Source organism: Sceloporus occidentalis, unplaced genomic scaffold (genome assembly GCF_023333645.1).
Source record: "Sceloporus occidentalis isolate IW3139 unplaced genomic scaffold, rSceOcc1.0.p SCAF_21, whole genome shotgun sequence".
Lineage (NCBI taxonomy): Eukaryota > Metazoa > Chordata > Lepidosauria > Squamata > Phrynosomatidae > Sceloporus > Sceloporus occidentalis.
This window is the reverse complement of record NW_028317001.1, coordinates 6142894-6161817: the sequence shown is the minus strand read 5'-3', so window position 1 is coordinate 6161817 and position 18924 is coordinate 6142894. Positions and strand designations below refer to the sequence as shown.

The following is an 18924-nucleotide window of genomic DNA, read 5'->3' as shown; positions in this document are numbered from 1 at the left end:
CATTGCTGAGAAGAAACAACAGATTGAACAGCAACCATGCCCTCCAGACTTTCTGACCAAACAATGCCTTTCAACAGCCCCTACTGTTATCTCAGTCTATGAACTCTTAAACAAAAAACTGTGAATCAACTGAAGCTTCTTAAACTCCCTTTTGATAACTTTATACCAAAAGCTACAGCTCTAAAAGAAAGCTTCAGTCAATTTCCAGGCAAGGTACAAGGTGTTGGTGATTACTTTTAAATCCTTACATGGCTTGGGTCCAGAATACTTAAGGGATCGCCTTTTTCCGTATTGTCTGTCACACACTCTAAGGTCCTCGGAGAAGAATCTACTTCAGTCAATAAAATCTAGGCTAACTTCAGTCACCCAGAGGGCCTTTTCCATCGCAGCTCCGAAGCTACGGAATGACCTGCTGATGGAGATCCGCGACATTTCTACTCTTACAGCCTTTAAGAAGGCTCTTAAGACGCATCTCTTTCGGCAGGCCTTCCCTGCCTAGTTCCCTACCTAGTTCCTCTCCCTGTTTACTGTGACTTATGTCACTCTGTCCACCAATTCTTCTCTTATATTAATGAGAAGAATTAAATTAAAATCAATGAAATTATATTATTGCCTGAAGAAAAATAGCCCTCCTTCCATCCCAACTGTCGTCATCAGACCTGGGAGGGAGTGAAAAAGACAGGCCCAATTTCCATCAGGCCTAACTGTGAATTACTGTAACTAACATCCCTCTCTTTTATTTTATTGTATTTATTTTTTGTATTTTATTTTATTGTATTCTTTATATTTTTATTGCTGCAACCCACCCGAATTCCTTGTGATTGGGTGGGCTATAAATAAATTATTATCATTATTATTATTATGTTGTTGTTGTTGTTTAGAAATGGAAGATGGGAGACCGGTCTGTAATTGTTCATGTCCTAGGGATCGTAACACCATTTCTTTTAAGCAAGATGGATGAGAAGCATTTATGATATATCTCAGGTGAGTCCTAAGTGCATCTCCTCCTTGGATGACCAACCATGAAGGGCAAGGATCCAGAGGGAAAGTTGTCTTCTTCTCATTTCCAAGCAGCTTGACCACCTCCTTAGTACTCACAGATTCAGACTGATCCAGTATGATCTTATTCACAGAGTCACTGGACACCTCACCTATGGCCTCTGCAATAATGCTGGCATCCAAGTCAGGTCTTAGCATTTAAATCAGGGGTCCTCAAACTGCAGATGTTTTGGACTTCAGCTCCCAGAATCTCAGATCATTGGCCAAGCTGTCAGGGAGGGCATTATGAGGTAGGAAGGAAATTTGCATGTGGATGGTGATTGGCTGAGGGACAAAGAGGGAGGAGGAGCCTTTGTGGGGCTCTGGAAGTCTATTCAGATTGACTGTAGACTACTGAGGTAGGAAGGAAATTTGCTGAGGCTTCTGGGAGATGAAGTCCAAAACACCTGGAGGGCTGGAGTTTGAGGACCCCTGATTTAAAGCATCACAGTGAGCTGCAATAGCTCTTACAATGGGTCCTGGGGGGTGAGTACATCAGTCTGGTCCAAGATACCCCCCCTCACTCCAATAGTCCCATTATGCTTCTCTTCCCTTGGCACTTTCACTCCTTCCTTCCTTCCTTCCTTCCTTCCTTCCTTCCTTCCTTTCACCTCCAGCCAGCCAGGCAGAGAGCTGAGCTCAGCCAGAAACAACCCTTTCTCTCTCCCCCAATTCCTCCAGGGGCCAAGAAAGGCAGCAGTGAGAGGGGCATGGCCAGGACTGTAGATCCCCCCGAGGCCAGAGGACGCCACCCAGGAGACAGCCTTCTCCCTTAACATCCCTGGCTCCCAGTGGCAGGGACGCAGTGGTGAATGGTGGGTGAGGCTGTGGGTGCCACTTTAAAGGGTCCCTTCAGTCTGCCCTGGGAACAACCCTCACCCATCCGAGGACAGACGATGCCAACTGGCTGATATCTTTTTCCTTGTGTACTTGTATTTCATATGTTCTTGGACAGATCTGTGGTGGGACACTTGGAGGGAGATGGGCATGGACAAGGAGAATATCATTCAGATGGTGAATTGGGGGACTGAAGATATTGACTGTGGAGCGGCTATACAAGATGTGCATGGTGCACTAATAGGGTGAAATGTCATTACAGCAGAAGGAGAGATTGATCTTTGATATCTCTCTCCCCTTCCATTCACCCTGCTATCCCAAAAGAGCTGGAGAGCATACCAAACCAGCCACAGAACCTTTCCCTGCTCTTGTGTAATGCCAGGTCAGTCAAAAATACAACGCAGATAGTCCAGGATCTCCTTCTGGACGAAGAGGCTGACCTGGCTTGTTTCACGGAGACCTGGCTGGGTGATGAGAGCTCAGCCACCTGGGATCAGGCCTTACCAGCTGGGTTCTCCATCAGTGAGCAGGTAAGGGGACGTCGCTTTGGTCCATAATGACAATCTTGCTTTGGTAAGGATACCTATCCATAAGATAGACCACATCAAATGTATTTGTCTCAGCTTAAAGACTAGGGAAGTCTGGGGCTTCTGTTGGTTTAATGTCCACCTCGTTGCTTAACAGATTCCCTAGCGGAGCTGACAGAACTGGTCTCGGAGCTGCTGCTGGAGTTGCCTAGGTTTTTAGTCCTGGGCGACCTCAACATTCCCCTCGAGGCCAGTTTAATGAACATATCTGGTGCAGCTCTGGAGTCCATGGTCATCATGACAAACATGGGCCTTTCCCAGATAGTCTCTGAGCCCATGCACTGTGCAGGTCATACTCTCGATGTGGTCTTCTGTACGGAACAGGCACATCTGTGGGCGGAGGTAGTCAATATCTCCGCATTGGACCATGGATCATTTCCTGGTCAAGGTCAGGCTGAAGGCCACTATTCCCCCCGTCGGGGGTGGAGAACCTATTAAAATGGTCCGCCCTCAAAGGTTGATGGGACCCACTAGCTTCCAAGAGGCCTTAGACCAGGGGTAGGCAACTGTTTTGAGCCAGGGGCCGGGTTGCTGTCCCTCAGACAACTGGGGGGCCGAAGCCAAAAAATAAATAATTCAATAATTATTTAAAAATTTAAATAAATAAATAAACCGGGACAAATGTAGGACAACGTTTTCAAATGGTGGACACTTTTTTTTTAAAATTGGAGGACACGCAAAAAAAAATTGCTGATTTTTTAAAAAAATGTTAATATAAATGCATGTTTCTGAGGCGTCTATAGACAATTGCCCCCCTTGCCCCTGCGCGTGATAGGCCAAAGGCCCCGGCGGCAATCGGCAGCAGGACCGGGCTGGGGCCAGTCCCAAGGCCTTGCCGGGCCGCATCCGGCCCGCGGGCCGCAGGTTGCCTACACCTGCCTTAGAGGGTTTGATGGCTGGTAATGCCTGCAATTCTGTTGAAGCTCTAGTCAATACTTGGAACAACGGTCTTACCAGAGCTATAGACACTATTGCTCCCAAGCGCCCTTCAGGTAAGGAGCATCAGATGGAAGTCACAATAGGACAGCCTCCATCCTTCAGTAAGGAGGATCAGATTGAAGTCACAATAGGACAGTCTCCATCCTTCAGGTAAGGAGCATCAGATGGAAGTCACAATAGGACAATCTCCATCCTTCAGGGTAAGGAGCATCAGATTGAAGTCACAATAGGACAGGCTCCATCCTTCAGGTAAGGAGCATCAGATGGAAGTCACAAGAGGACAGCCTCCATCCTTCAGGTAAGAAGCATCACATGGAAGTCACAAGAGGACAGCCTCCATCCTTCAGGTAAGGAGCATCAGATGGAAGTCACAATAGGATAGTCTCCATCCTTCAGTAAGGAGGATCAGATGGAAGTCACAATAGGACAGGCTCCATCCTTCAGGTAAGGAGCATCAGATGGAAGTCACAATAGGACAGTCTCCATCCTTCAGGTAAGGAGCATCAGATGGAAGTCACAAGAGGACAGGCTCCATCCTTCAGGTAAGGAGCATCAGATGGAAGTCACAATAGGACAGCCTCCATCCTTCAGGTAAGAAGCATCAGATGGAAGTCACAAGAGGACAGCCTCCATCCTTCAGGTAAGGAGCATCAGATGGAAGTCACAATAGGACAGTCTCCATCCTTCAAGTAAGGAGCATCAGATGGAAGTCACAATAGGACAGGCTCCATCCTTCAAGTAAGGAGCATCAGATGGAAGTCACAAGTGGACAGCCTCCATCCTTCAGGTAAGGAGCAGCAGATGGAAGTCACAATAGGACAGGCTCCATTCTTCAGGTAAGGAGCATCAGATGGAAGTCACAAGAGGACAGCCTCCATCCTTCAGGTAAGGAGCATCAGATGGATGTCACAATAGGACAGTCTCCATCCTTCAGGTAAGGAGCATCAGATGGACGTCACAATAGGACAGTCTCCATCCTTCAGTAGGGAGGATCAGATTGAAGTCACAATAGGACAGTCTCCATCCTTCAAGTAAGGAGCATCAGATGGAAGACACAAGAGGACAGCCTCCATCCTTCAGGTAAGGAGCATCAAATGGAGGTCACAATAGGACAGTCTCCATCCTTCACGTAAGGAGCATCAGATGGAAGTCACAATAGGACAGGCTCCATCCTTCAGGTAAGGAGCATCAGATGGAAGTCACAATGAGCCAGTCTCAGTCCTTCAGGTGAAGAGCACCAGCCTGAGATCACAATGGGACAGTCTCAATGCTTCAGATAAGGAGCATCAGGCTGAAGTCACAATGGGCCAGTCTCAATCTTTCAGAAAGAAGCAACATCCTGAGATCACAATTGGCCAGTCTCAATCCTTCAGGTATTGCTCATCAATGGCTCCATTTCATCCTGGAGAGAAATGACCAGTGGGTTCCCACAGGGGTCTTTCCTGGGGCCAGTGCTATTTAACATCTTTATCAATGACATGGATGACAGAATTGGGGGCATACTTATCAAATTTGCAGATGAAACCAAATTAGGAGGAATAGCTAATACTCCAGAGGACAGGATCAAAATTCAAAACAACCCGAATAGACTAGAAAGCTGGGCCAAAGCTAATAAAATGAAATTCAACATGGAGAAATGTAAGGTACTGCACTTAAGGCAGAAAAATAAAATAGACAAAGGATGGGCGACGCCTGGCTGAATGAAACTATGTGTGAAAGGGCTCTAGGAGTCCAAGTAGACCACAAATTGAACATGAGTCAACTGTGTGATGTGGCAGCTAACAAGGCCAATGCAATTTTAGGCTGCATCAATAGAAGTATAGTGTCTAGATCAAGGGAAGTAATAGTGCTACTCTATTCTGCTTTGGTCAGGACCCACCTGGAATACTGTGTCCAGTTCTGGGCCCCACAATTCAAAAAGGATGTGGAGAAACTGGAGCGTGTCCAAAGGAGGGCAACTAAAATGGTGAAGGGTCTGGAAACCATGCCCTATGAGGAACGCCTTAGAGATCTGGGAATGTTTAGCCTGGAGAAAAGAAGGTTAAGAGGTGATATGATAGCCCTGTTTAAATATTTGAAGGGATGTCATATTGAGGAGGGAGCAAGCTTGTTTTCTGCTGCTCCAGAGACTAGGACCCAGAGCAATGGAAGTAAGCTATAGGAAAAGAGATTCCAGCTCAACTTAGGAGGAACTTCCTAACAGTAAGGTCTATTCTTTTTGCCCCCTTTTTTAAAATAAATTTTATTGATTTTAAAACCACAAACATTACACAAACAAATACACAATAAAACATATAACCACATATATCAGAAGCATTACATACCAATGGATATACATGTAGTATTAATAAAACATAAAAACTTCCTGCTATCACAGTCCAACCTGTTTAGTATTTCATTCTTAGGAAATTGTTAAGTCCTCAAATGTATTTCCCCTGTTCTTAGTTTTGGTTTCTTATATCAAGATATCGTCAGTTTTTATTTAAATCTCATTTTGCTGAGCAGGGGGATCCAATTTTCCTTTTCAGTTTCGCCTAGCCACTGTAAGAGTCTTTAATATCTGAAAAGCAAAATAATAGGTTTACCAATGTAAAAATTAAATCATACTTCTCCTTCTTTGTCTGTACCGTTTATCTTGTTATCTTTACATCTATGACTTATCGAATCTTCTACCATACAACTATTCGTTTCTTTCATTTTTATTTCTTTACCAGTCTTTTAATATGCTAGTTGCCTGCTTTCCCAAATTGTTTTCTATATATTCAAATACCTGTTTCCACTTATCCAAAAAATTAGCCATTTTTTCATTTCTCAATTTTCTTGACAGTTTATCTAACTCTATTATTTCCTGCATTTTCAATATCCATTCTTCCGCTTTTGGAACAATTTTACTTTTCCAAGCTTTTGCATATACCATTCTTGCAACACATAGTATCATATAGAATAACACACAACCATATTTCTTTTCCAATTCATCATTAAGCATATTTAACAAATAAATTTCAGGTTTATTCTCTAAGTTTATATTTAATATTTTGTTAATTGTTTTACAAATGGTTCTCAAGACTCTTTTTGCTTTTTGACACCCCCTCCAAATGTGAAATAGTGTCCCTCTCTTTTTCCCACACTTCCAGCATTTGCTATCATGTTTTCCATAAATTTTACACAATTTCACAGGTGCGAGGTACCGTCTATAATACAATTCATAACAATTTTCTTTTATATCTTGGCACAGGGTATATTTCATTCTTTTAGTCCAAGGTCTTTCCCATTGCTCCAGGTTCAATGGTCTCCCAATATCTTGTGCCCATGCAATCATCTGTTTTCACTAATTCGCTTTCAGTATAGTATTTCAAAAGGCATCTATATAACGCTGATATTGTTGCCCCGTTTTTTGCCCAGATCATTTCCTCCAAATCTGATTTTTTATTTGTTCCCCCCTGTTTTTAAGGTCTTTTTAAAAACTGTTCATTTAGTTGAAAATACATAAACCAGTTGTTTATCTTCCCCTCTTTCTTTAGTTCCTCTAGCGATTTCATTTCCCATGTTGCTTGCTTTAGAGCTTTCAACAGATCTGTATATTTCAGCCAGTTTTCATTTCTTAATGGATCTGTTTTTAAGAGTGCCTCATGGGGAGAACACCATATTGCAGTTTTATTACAAATCAGCTTCTTGTATTTCATCCAGATTCTATAAATGGCTTTTCTAATAAGATGGTTTCTAAAATCCTTATTTGCCTTAACTTTATCGTAACACAAGAAAGCATGCCACCCAAATCTTAAGTTTGAACCTTCTAATTTTAACAAGGGGTTGTTTTTCACCTCTAGCCAATATTTTAGCCAGATCATTCCACTGGCCTCATAGTACAGATTTAGATTTGGAAGTGCAAAACCTCCTCTGTCTACCGAGTCCTGCATATATTTTAATCTTATGCGTGGTTTCTTCCCTTCCCACACAAAAGAATTTATATCTTTCTGCCATTTAGAGAAAACCGAATTGTTTTGGAAAATTGGGATACACTGGAAAAGAAATAATAATTTAGGGAGGATTGTCATTTTAAATGCCGCTATCCTTCCCAATAGCGATAGTTTGATGTTCGTCCAACTTTTCATTTCCTTTTTAATATTTGTCCAAGTTTTGTTATAATAAATTTGAATAAATCTGTATTCTTTTTTTGACAGTTCTATACCCAAATACTTTACCTTTTTATTTATTTGGAGACCAGAAATCTTTTTCAATTCCATTTCTTCTCCCTGTTTCATGTTTTTTGTTACAATTACTGTTTTTCCTTATTCATTTTTAGACCTGATGTCTTCCCAAATCTCTCTAGTTCCTTTTGTAGAACTGATATATCTTCTAATGGGTTGCTCAATGATACTAATAGGTCATCTGCAAATGCATGCAGTTTAAATTCGCTACCTTTTACTTTAACTCCTCTTATATTAACCTCCTTTCTTATATTATGCAATAACAATTCGAAAACCATAATAAACAAGAGGGGGGAAAGGGGTCAACCTTGTCTAGTTCCCTTTTGTATCTCAATGGGGTCTGTTCTTTCACTATTCACAATAATTTTTGCATGTTGTTTACAATATATCGCCATAGTCCATTCCAAAAATTTCGGGCCCACTTCCAGCTTTTCCAATGTCTGTTTTATCAATGGCCACTGAACATTATCGAAAGCCTTCTCTATGTCCAAGAAAACTAGAGCAAGTTTTTTCTCATTGTGGACCTCATAATGTTCTAAGATGTTTACCACATATCTAATATCTTTTAACTGCCCTTTGGTCCTCGTGTATCCATTCATCCAGACACTTCCTTAGCCGCTTGGCTAATATAGAGGCAAAGATCTTATAGTCCACGTTTAGAAGAGAGATTGGTCTAAAGTTGGCTGGAGTTGTGTGGTCTCCTCCCTCTTTTGGAATCAGAGTGATGGTCGCTTCATCCAAGTTCTCCAATCTTGATCTTATTCAATATTCGTTGCAGAGGTTCAGCTAAGATGTCTACAAATTCTTTGTAATATTGGGCAGAGAATCCATCCGGCCCCAGTGCTTTCCCCGATTTTAATGATTTTGTGGCTTCTTTGGTTTCTTGAATTGTAATAGGTTGATCCAACAATTCTCTCTATTGGGGTGTAAAAGGTGCAATAGTGGTGTTGTCTAAATATTCTTTTATATCTTTTACATCGTTACTTTTACTCCTATATAGGTCTCCCTAATATTCCATGATCGTTTTTTTAATCTCTTTTTGGTCTGTGATGTAGTCTTTACCCTTTTTTAGTTTATTTATCACCCACATTTCTTTCTTCTTCTTCAGTTTGAAGGCCAACCATTTTCCAGCTTCATTTGCATGTTGGAAGGTTTAAATAACTTTTGCAGTTTTCATTTTTTGTTCTAGCGCTTTAATCCTCTTTTGACAGATTTGCTGTTTGAGGCTTTTTATTTCTAATTGCAGCTTTTTATCCGTTTGTCTTGTTTGCAATTCCAGTTCTTTTTTCTTAATTTCTTGAGTTATTTCTTGGGTTTTCTTCTCGTTTTGTCTTTTTATTTCTGCTTTTTTTGTATAAAGAAACCTCTCATTACTGCTTTTGAGGCTGCCCACATCATGGTTTCTTTTGTCTCTATATTATCATTTTCTTTGAAATAATACTTAAGGGTCTTTCGCGCATCTTCTACAATTAAGTTGTTCTGTAACAGATAATCTTGGAGCCTCCAAATGAATTCACTTTTAGAACCCTTCATATTTATCACCAACGGATTCTGGTCTGATATTAATTTAGGGTGGATTTTTGCTTTGTGCACCATTTTACATAGCTTTTTTGTCATGAAACACATATCAGTTCTTGAATATGAGTTATGACGATTTGAGAAAAAGTTAAAGTCCTTTTCATTTGGCTTTTAAGTCTCCATATATCTTGTAGATCCAATTCTTCTATTAATAAGAAGAAGGTTTTAGGAAGTTTACCTTGAAGGTCTAAAGTTTGCTTTATATTGCTTTTGTCTATTCTGGGGTCTATTACCCCATTGAAGTCTCCAAGCATAATAATGTTTTCATATGCTGCTTCTTGGATTTCTTCTAGAAGCTGTCTGAAGGATTTGCTTTTGTTATTTTGGGGTGCATATACTCCCACTATTAAATTTTTTCCCTCCTGGTTTATTACTTCAACAGCCACATAGTGACCATCTGAGTCACTAAAAATCTTCCTGCTTTTGATTCTCTGATTAACATATATGACTACTCCTCTTTTTGCTTTTGTTGTTGCAGATAAATATTCATTTCCTAATTTATTATTTTTAAGATATTTAACATCTTTAAGTTTAATATGCGTCTCTTGCAGACATACAAGATTTGCTTTTGTTTTACTCAAGTAGTGAAAAATCATCTTTCTTTTTGTTGGACTATTCATTCCATTTACATTCCAAGAAACAATATTTATATTTTTTGAGACATTTTCTCCAATATTTAAAGTTTATAAACTACAAATTGAGATATGAAAAGAGGAGGGGGAGAGGGGGAAGTCTTATTAGTTACCTTACTGTTCGGTGTTTTCTTCTTCCCCGTCTTCTATTTCCTCCCGTCTCTCTTCACCCACCTCCTCCTTTCCTTCTTCAGATATGTCTTGTTTAGGGGTTGTTTCTTCACTAGTTTCGCCAACTAAATCTCCTTTACTGCTTTGACTCTCCTCCTGAGTTTCACCTTGTTCTTCACTCCTCGACTCATTCTCTCTTCTCAGAGTTTCTTCCTTCCTTTTCTGACTTCTAGTTTGAATTATACTTTGAATATCTTTGTTGATTTGTTTGATTACGTCTTACAAATGTATTTTGAATTTCTTGACCAAATTTTTTCCAGAACACTTTTGCTTTCTGTATTGTATTGAGTCTATACCATTTCTGTTTGTAGTTAACTGAAATGCCCTCTAGTTTTTCCCATTTGTAATTTTTTTTTTCTTACTTAGTTGTACAGTGGTACCCCAGGATACGAAAGCACCGCCTTACGAAATTCCCGGGATACGAAAAAATCCCATAGGAAAAAACTGTTCCGGGTTACGTTTTTTTTTTCGGCTTACGAAAAAATTTTTTGGTGCTTTTCGGCGCTATTTCGCACGAAATCGCGGCTTTTAGCGCTAGCGCCTATGGCTTTTTCGGGTTGCGAAATCTTTCGGGTTACGAAGGGCTCCGCGGAACGGATTAATTTCGTAACCCGGGGTACCACTGTACAGTCAAATATTTGTAGTCTTCCCGTTTCCGTAAGATTCGCTTGGGTATGTCTTTGTAAATTTTTATTTGATTTCCTTCAATGTTCCATTCTTTATGGTAGCTTTGGAAAAGCACATCATCTCTAGCTTTTATCCTCACTAAGGCCTGTTACAGACTGCCAAAATCAAGCTGCTTCGGGTCTCTTTGGAGGTATGCTATTTAAATGATGCATGGGTCCTAAGAGTCTGGAGGTCGCACCAAAGCCACACTCCATTCCTATGCACTGGAGGGCAGCTTTGGTGCAGCTTCCAGATTCTTAGGATGCATGCATCATTTAAACAGCATACCTCCAAAGAGACCCGAAGCAGCTTGATTTTGGCAGTCTGTAACAGGCCTATGTAAGTCACCGTGTCTCTTGCAGTGTTTTTCTCTCTTGCCATAGCAGAGTTCACTCTGAATGCCTTGTTAATTTCCCATTAATATTCCAATTTTGGCATTTCCGTATATTCTGCTAGCACTGTGACCACATAATCATGTAGATTTTCATTTTTCAACTCCTTTAGCCTGCGAACCTTCAGACAATTTTCTCTTTTTTTAAATCCTCTAAAGCCTTTTGGTCCAATTCCATCTTGTGTTGCGTTGTCATTTTCTCCGTTGTTTCTTCTATCTCTTTAGTTTTCTCTTCCGAATTTTTAATTTTTGATTTAGCTTGATTTACATCTTTCATCATATCATCAACTGATTGAGAGATCTTTTTAATTTGCATTTTAAAGTCTTGTTTCAAATCCACCCTTAAACTCTTAATCTCTTGCTGGAGATTAGCTTGATATTTAGCATTTTATCATCTATTTTCCTTATTTCCTCCAAAAGTGGATTGAGTTCAGTTGATCCTCTTCTTTGTTGCTGCTGAATCTGTGCTGCTGCAGCAGCTGCAGCTTTTTTCACAGCTGAAGCCATTATTATTTATAATTGATTTGTAATTACTCTTACAGTTTGTAGTTCCACTTATCTCCCTCTTCTTCACACTTCCTCTCAAGTCCAATACATATGAAATAACAACAAAAATATTATGAAGCAGTTCAGGGAGAGAGAAAAAATAAAAAAAGAAATAGAGTAGGCAAAAAGCAGCTTCACAAGCAGCTTGAGTAGCTTAAAGGCTATGTTTCTGTCCCAATTCTCTTACAGTCTCCAATGGCTTCTAAAGTAGCTTTACAAAGTTACCTTTAATTGCCTCTCACTTGCAGTCCGTAGCAGCAACAAAAGGATATACTGATAGCACCCCGCCCCACGCCTCTGGATGAACTCCCTTGGCGGTTTCATGTGGATGTTGAATAGCATTGGGGATAGGATGGCGCCCTGGGGAACGCTGGATTTAAGCTCCCTTTTAGATAGCAACTGTCCCCAAGCATCTCCATCTGGAATCTGCTTGAGAGATAGAACTGGAACCATTGCAATGCATTGCCCCCGATCCCCAATTCCCTCAGGCGTTCCAGAAGGATGCCATGGTCAATAGGATCAAAAGCCACTGAGAGGTCCAAAAGCATCAATAGGGTCACACTTCTCCTGTCGATACTCAAGTGGAGTTGATCTAAGGTGAGCATAGCAATCTTGACTCCGTATCCCATCCTGAAGCCAGGTTGAAATGGGTCTAGATAATCTGATTCTTCCAAGACTGCTTGGAGTTGAAGAGCAACTTTCCTCTCAATCACCCTGTTTACAAATGGAAGATGGGAGACTGGTCTGTAATTGCTAATGTCCAAGTGATCTAGGGAAGGGCTTTTCAGAAGCGGCCATGCCACTGCTTCTTTTAAGCAAGATAGAAAATAGCCTTCCCTAAGAGATACATTTAAGATATATCTCAGGTGAGTCCTAACTGCATCTCCTCCTTGGATGGCCAGCCATGAAGGGCAAGGCTTGACAGGGCAAGTTGTCTTCCTCACACTTGCAAGGAGCTTGTCCACATCCTCGGTACTCAGAGATTCAAAATGATCCAGTATGATCTTATTCACAGAGTCACTGGACACTTCACCTATAACCTCTGCAATTTGAATCAAATGTTTTCCTGTTTTCCTGTTTTTATACTATCATTTTTTAATCCAGTTTTAGTACTGGGATCGGAGGGTGGGCATAGGCATTTATTCTTTTGGATTTTATTGTAACCTCAATGTATTTTATTGTTGTAATCTACCCATATGGCAGGCTCCAATAATGTGTTCTGGGAAGTGGATTTCTGGATCAGGTCCCAGATGCTCCCTTCCCCACTTCAGCAGTCCCTTTATGCTTCTCTTACCTTGCTACTTTCCCTCCCTCCCTCCTTGCTTCCTTACTTCTCATCCTTTAACCTACATCCCTTCAAGGGGGTCCAAGGCCTTTTCAGCATTTTCCCAGAACCGGGATGGGGTTAATCTTTCTGGGGCTGAGGGTTTTTCTGCTGGTCCTCCTTCGCAGGGTTGTTGTCAAGGAAAATCCAGATCTTATGGGCCTCTAAGCCTAGTTTCCAGGTTGCCAGGGGGAATGGAAGGAGTGCATCAGGGGTTCAGTAGCCTCCCCTTCCTTCCTTCCTTCTTTTGAGGAGATTTTGAAGAGGGTCCAGGAAAGGCAGGAAAGGAAGGCTCTGCTTTGGAAATAGTCTCTCTGTGTATACTGTATATACACAGATAGATAGATAGATAGATAGATAGATAGATAGATAGATGTGTGTTTGCCTCTGCTGTTCTTACGGCTGGGAATGTAGCTGAGGACTGAGGAGAGATGAAAGGGTCAGTTTTGTGCAAATTCACAACTTTTGTGTATTAAAGAGTCCAGTGTGTTGAAATAGCAAAGAACTTTATTGAAAACACATAGTCAGGAATTCAGTGTTTAAGCCAGAACTGCCCGCTCCAAACCAAAGAATATATTGAAACCCTAAAACCTAAAACTCCATCTTCTACCAAACCTGGCCCCCACCTACAATTCCCACCATCTATCCCCCACTATTAACCAGCCCCTCTTTGCCATCCTTCTCACACACACAATCTCTCCCTGTCCCAGACATTTGAAGAAGCTAGCTCCCTTTCTGTTACTACTGGTCCCCAACTTTCTTCAGCCAACATCCCACAGATTGTGAATGCTATCATTGCTATTCTAGATAGCTGCAACAAATCCCAGTCCTCCTCCACCTATCTAGCTAACCTATACCATGATCCATAATCCCCAGCCAAATTTAAAACCCAAAGCATTCATCTATACTAGTAGCAATGAAAACCTAAACTTATGAAAATAGAACATAAACAGACATATGGGACATAAAAACCGAACAAATAAAATCATGAGGGCCTTTTGGTTGGACAGTTAGCTATTTTTGTATTCCTTCTTTACAATAATACTGTTTGTTCACTGCTTGGATTTGAGTGGATTCTCTCCAGTGTAGCCTCTCTGGTGATTGAATAGGCCTGACCTCCGAGAAAAGCATTTTCCACACTGCTGGCATTTGTATGGCTTCTCTCCTGTGTGGATTCTCTGGTGTCTCACTAAGTCTCCCTTCAAAGAAAAACATTTCCCACAGTGCTGGCATTTGTATGGCTTCTCTCCTGAGTGGATTCTCTGGTGTGTCAGTAGGTTTGAGTGCTGAGAAAAACAGTTCCCACAATGCTGGCATTTGTAAGGCTTCTCTCCTGAGTGGAATCTCTGGTGTGTCAGTAGGTGGGACTGCTGAGAAAAACAGTTCCCACAATGCTGGCATTTGTATGGCTTCTCTCCTGAGTGGATTCTCTGGTGTCTCAGTAGGTGGGACTGCCGAGAAAAACAGTTCCCACAATGCTGGCATTTGTATGGCTTCTCTCCTGAGTGGATTCTCTGGTGTCTCAGTAGGGTTGACTGGTGAGAAAAACAGTTCCCACAACGCTGGCATTTGTATGGCTTCTCTCCTGAGTGGATTCTCTGGTGTTTCAGTAGGGTTGACTGGTGAGAAAAACAGTTCCCACAATGCTGGCATTTGTATGGTTTCTCTCCTGTGTGGACTCTCTGGTGTGTCAGTAGGGTTGACTGGTGAGAAAAACAGTTCCCACAATGCTGGCATTTGTATGGCTTCTCTCCTGCGTGGATTCTCTGGTGTGTCAGTAGGGTTGACTGCTGAGAAAAACAGTTCCCACAACGCTGACATTTGTATGGTTTCTCTCCTGTGTGGACTCTGAGATGCCTGACAAGGACTGACTTGTAAGCAAAATGTTTCCCACAGTGCTGGCATTTATGTGACTTCTTTCTTGTGTGGACTCTCTCATGACTGACAAGTTCTTCTGTAAACAAGGACAATGAGAGACAAGACTGAATCTCAGCATTAAGAGAGGAAGGTTTTACCCCACGTTCACCCTTCCCTATGTGAGATTAAATTAATTTGGGCGCGTTACACATGCACCGATAGTACGTGCTTGGTGCGTACTAGGGTTAGAAAGAGGCATCTATTGTAGATGCCCCTGAACCCGGGCACCACCATTTTGACGTCGTGGATGCGTAGCATCCGGATTTCGCGTGGCGGACGTGATGCCGTGAGTGTGCGACTAGTGCCTCACGGTACCATTTCTACAGTGCTGAAAGAAGCGCCATTTTCGAGCTTCTATTTTGCTGCGTCTGGGAATCGCACGGTTTGGCCACTCCGGTTCCTGGACGCAGCAACTGGCGGCGCCGGCAAACCGCCACTTTCAGGAAGTCTGTAATGCGCCATAGTTGGTGTGAGTGACCCGAGCATAACCCTGTTATGGATGCCCCAAATCCATATAATAATTGTATCCTTACTCCTAGGAGCTAGCAAAGAAGAGATTGTAGGGGAACTGCCAAAAGGAAATCAGTGGAAGCAGATAGTCAGACAGTTGAAAAATATTCCAATAAATATATGTAAAAATACTTTGAAAAGTGGCATCATTTCCTGTGAGACGGCCATAGAGTGCAGAGTCAGAGCACATGGCATGATGCAAGCTAACTGCAGAGGATGCTTCATGCTGTGTGGCACCAGGAGATTACTCACAACCAATACAGTATACAGCTCACATGTGGATTGATGTGGGTTGGAGTTGTGTGTACAAGAGATTGTGAAGATGATGAAAGTCAGAGAGGAGAGCTGGTACATAGCTGTTTTATATTGCAACTCAAGCTAAAGAACTTCCAAGGGTTTGGAGGAAATCAACTGTGTCTATGAGTTATTTTTAAGTGTGGAAAGTGGTTAGTGCATTGCCAATGCCTATATCTGGAGATTTGCTTCTGTTCTGGCTGTGTTATTATTGAGCTCTGGGAGTGTTGCCTTCAGACTGTGCTATACTTTGGCTTTGAATGGGACCAGAATTCAGAGCCAAGAAGGACCTGAGAGCTGGTGTGATAATCCTTTTTGGCTGAAGTATTTCCACCATTTAATTCAGTTTCAGACATTTTTTCCCCACACAAAAAACTTTCTAAAGCAACTTAAACCTTTTTGAAAGCTCGGTTTCTGCCCACAAGCAACAATTTCAGTATAAATATCAGCCCCAACTGGCTGTTCTTCAGCTTCAGTCCAGTTGCTGACAGACCCTCTGTTGATTTACATTGCTAAACACCTCTCTACACTCGCCAGCCCCACTTGCCATTGAAGTTACTGTCTTCTCTCCGAGAAGAGAGAAATAAAGCGAGAAGAGAGAAATAAAGAAAAGGATAAGAGGGAAAGAGAAAGTGCTAATAGGCAAAGAGAGGAAAGGACACAAAGGAAGGCTCAAGGAAAAAAAGATAATCAGGAGACAAAGGGGCTGAATACAGACCATCAAGAAAACAAGAAAGCAGAAGAGGGCGCCACAGGAGGAACATAAAAATTAGTGTAGAAGGCTAATTGGAATATAAGGACCCGGGCTGAAAAGCAAAGGAAAAATGGGATTTAAGTTAATTTCATGGAATGTAAAGGGAATAAGTCAGGAAAGGAAAAGAAGGCACATAATGCATTACTTGGAGAAAAATAATTTTGATTTACTATGTTTACAGGAAACTAAAATGAAAGATGGGGACATAAAATATTTACGTAATAGGAAACTGGGAACTTTATTTTGTGCAACAGTAAATAAAAGGAAACGGGGCGTTGCTATTTTTGTAAATAAAAGATATGAAGCAAAACTTGTGAAAAAAGATAAAGATGGTAGTGTGTAGAAATCCTACTGGATAATGTGAAATATGTGATATGTAATGTTTATGCCCCACTAGAAAGGAAAGAAATGTTTTATAAAAATTTGGCAGAGACTATAAGGGAATTTGAAAACGACAACTTAATTATAACTGGGGACTTTAATGGCGTGATAAACCCTTTGAGGGACAGGAAATCCCAGAAAAAAACAAACCAAAAATTCCAAGGAAAGCTGCCTAAAAATTTCTTTAATATGAAGGAGGAATTTAATTTGATAGATGTTTGGACACATTGCAATGGGGATAAAGAAGGGTTTACTTTTTATTCGGATGCACACAAGTCCCTATCAAGACTAGACTTAGTGTTGCTTACAAAAACAGTGGCAACTAAGGTTAAAAAATGGAAATATGGCCAAGGACTTTTTCTGACCATAATATGATAGAACTGGTATTAAATGAGAAATGGAATAGAAATAAAGGTTGGGGATTAAATGAGGATATTCTGGAGGATGAAGATTTTGTAAATAGGGTTAAAAAGAGTTGAAGTTTTTCTTTGAGACAAATAGTGGAAAGGAGAATAAAATGAAAGTAGTGTGGGATACAAGCAAGGCATTTGTAAGAGGATTATTTATACAAAGAATGATGGAAATTAAAAGGAAAGAAAGACAAAAGGAGGAAAAAATTAGAAATGAGCTTAAAATGAAAGAACAAGAGCTACAACAAGTAAAGAAAAATAAAAAATTAGTAAATGAAATAAAGATTTTGAAAGGACAATTGGAAAGAAAAATAACAGAGGAGATTGCCGTTAACTTAAAAAAATTAAAACAAAATCAATTTGAAAACACAAATAAAATAAGTAGGTGGATGGCTAATAGATTAAAGAACGAGAGAGAGAAAAAGATGATAACGCAAATTAATAAAAATAATATAATTATAACGGAACACGAGAAAATTAAGAATGCCTTTGTTTCAACAGGAAGGGAGTGTACCTGTTGAGAAACAGATAACAGAACTGCATGAACACAATGAAATAAAAGTAAATTTGGATCAGAAGGAGAAATTAAATGCGGAAATAACATCAGATGAAATAAAAAACGCAAAAGCCTCTGGGATAGATGGGCTTACGTCAAAATGCTATAAAGTTTTTGAAACAGAACTACAAGAACCTTTAAAGAAAGCATACAATTTAATTCAAACAGAGGAGAAACCAGAAACATGGGGAAAAACTTTAATATCTTTGATACCAAAAGAAGGTAAAGATGAAAAATTAATGAGTAACTATAAGCCAATCTCCTTAATGAATAACGATTATAAGATTTGGGCGTTTATTATGGCAAATAGACTTAAGATAATATTGAATGATATAATAAAAAAGGATCAGAATGGTTTCCTGCCTAGGAGGAAGATTAAAAATAATATAAGAACTATAATAAATGTACTGGACTATTATAACATGCATAATAAAAAAAGGTGGCACTGTTGTTTGTCGACGCGGAAAAAGTGTTCGATAGTATCAGTTGGAAATTTATGTTTAATTTATTAAAGGTAATGGATTTAGGGGAAAACTTTATTAAATGTGTGGAGGAAATATATAAAAAGCAAACAGCATGCTTAATAGTTAATGGAGAACTAACGGAGGAATTTACTATAAGATGGGGGACAAGACAAGGATGTCCGCTGTCACCCTTACTGTTTATAATAGTATTGGAATATATGTTGAATAAGATAAGGAAAAATCAGAGAATAAGAGGAATTAAAGTAAGAAGAGAAGAAACTAAAGTACAAGCTTATGCGGATCATTTGGTGGTAATCCTTGAAGATCCGATAGTAAATATTTAAAGTCTGTTATTTGAATTAAATTGGTTTGGAAAATTATCAGGATTTAAAGTAAATAAAGGTAAATCGGTGATAATAGCTAAAAATATGAATAAAGAAGAAAAAGAAATGTTAAAGAAAAAACAGGATTTGAAATATTGAACAAGGTAAAATATTTAGGAATCTGGATTTCAAATAACAATATGAATCTTTTTGATAATAACTATAAGGAAATGTGGAATAGTATAAAGAAGGACTTGAGTAGATGGGCAAAACTAAATTTGTCTATCCTAGGTAAGATTAATGCAATAAAAATGTCCATCCTACCAAAGATTTTGTTTATCTTTATGAATTTACCAACAACTATTAATAATAAAATTATAGATCAGTGGAATAGGGAA

The 18924-nt window shown here is 40.2% G+C and overlaps 1 pseudogene across 1 annotated transcript in view; it reads left to right on the top strand.

The window, feature by feature from the left end:
- LOC149301491 (uncharacterized) overlaps positions 1–18924 on the top strand; it is a 184074-nt pseudogene that overhangs the window by 130716 nt on the left and 34434 nt on the right. The gene's annotated exons all lie outside the window — the stretch shown is intronic.